Source organism: Dipodomys spectabilis, unplaced genomic scaffold (genome assembly GCF_019054845.1).
Source record: "Dipodomys spectabilis isolate Male_0828 unplaced genomic scaffold, ASM1905484v1 ptg000183l, whole genome shotgun sequence".
In the NCBI taxonomy this organism is placed as follows: Eukaryota; Metazoa; Chordata; class Mammalia; order Rodentia; family Heteromyidae; genus Dipodomys; species Dipodomys spectabilis.
The window spans coordinates 4,827,418-4,829,332 of NW_024870860.1; positions in this window are offsets into that span (position 1 = coordinate 4,827,418).

Below are 1,915 nucleotides of genomic sequence, written 5' to 3' on the forward strand. Positions count from 1 at the left end.
CCTGAGTAGATTACAGGGGTGAGCCACCAGCACCTGCCCTCAACTCTACCTCTTACCTATCACCTCGGCCCTCCTCTGAGTCCCAGAAGAACATGTCTCACCAGGATCAATTTTTTTGCCAGTCTTGGGGCTTGAACTCAAAGCTCATACTTGGGAGAGATTCTAAACATGTGAAGACTGACAAATGCTTCCATTTAATTATGTATCATGTTTCAACACTTAATAAAATGTTAATTAAAATGAGTCAATGCCCTAAATTATTGTGTATAATTTTATAATAGATGTGCAAAATATAATATGTGTATAACAATACTAAATACAATAATCAATACATGAATCAAAGAAAAATAAAATACAAAATCAATAATAAAAATCATAATAGGAAATTAACATGCATATATATGTCATGTATTACACATTTATAGAAATATTTCTTCCATTGCAGGGCCTTCATTCAGGCCCTGGGAACTCTATCCTGAATTTCTTTTCCTCATGGACAATGAGCTTCGCATTCAGCCATGGTGCAAAAGAGTTATCTGGATGGTGAGCTCAAAAACTAGCAATGGCAGAAATACTGGCCCCAGTTCCAAGAGAGTGACTTAATTTTTTAAATGGAAGCAGTTATGTTTATTCAGTTCCATACTGAACATTAAAAAAAGCAGTGTAGAGTTGTACAGCTATTCAAACATCCTTCCCTTACCTGCAAAGTGCTTCTCTGTGAACTACATTGTTTCTCTTTTTTTGTACATTTTTTATTGTAAAAATGTTCTACAGAGGGGTTACAGTTCCAGGAGCAAGGTAATGAGTACATTTCCTATTGAGCATTGTTTACTCCTCCTGTGTTTTTCCCCTACCATCCCTTCCCTCCCATCTCCACAACTACCTCCCCGTGCCGAGGTCAGTGACTTAGTTTTTCATTTTTGGTTGGCATGGGGTTTGAACTCAAGTAATGGAACTCTTTGCTCACATTGCTACAGATTTACCAAGACCCTGAGTTCAAATCCCAGGCTAGGAAAGAAAACTGGCAAAAATTCCAAAACAGGGAGCTTCATTTTTTAAAATTTAGTTAAATAGTTAATTTTTATATGTTCTTTTTTTTGGCCAAACATGGGGCTTGAACTCAGGTCATGGAAACTCTGCTTCAGCTTGGATCTCGCTTGGCTGGGGTGCACTCATTGGACCCATAGCCAATGATGAGATCCTGGGCCAAGGGGACTTTCAGGAAGAAAAAAAAATTTGGAAAGCACAAAAAGTGGTGAGCTGCAAAGAGCTGGGGTTTTACGATTTTTTTTCTTTGCACAGTGACCATCCTGGGTCTGAATGGCAAACCTGCAAAGTGGACCTGTCCTGCCATTGCTGGTGGTTGGTGGGCTATCAATGAGGCCATAGGCCAACCTGTCAACATAGATCCTGGGTTCAAATCCCAGTCCTGACACCAATAGCAGGAGATTACAAGAGACTCATACCTATGCATAGGAATACCGATTGAAAAAGTAGTTTAAGCATCGGTCTACTCTAAAATTGGATGCAATAATCCTAGAATGCTGATTGATCTTAATTAATAATTTATTAATCATGAAAAGAATAATAATCCTTCAATGGCGATTTAATAAATACCTAAGAGTTGGTAGGAACATAGTAGGTGTCCTTCTATCATAGAGAAACGGCTATGGAATTCTTTACCAATATATATTTATTTGTATACCTCCGTCTGCCTATCCATGTATCGCTGTTTGGGCCAAACCTGGGGGTCGATCTCAGAGACTGGGAACCACCTGACATCTTCATTGGCTAGAGGCTGCCATGCTCAATCTCACCCAATCATGAATTGGGCCTGCTAGGCACAAAGTTCAGATCCTGGCATTGCCAGGCATAATGGAGAACACATCTAACATCTGGATGCTATGTGATAGGA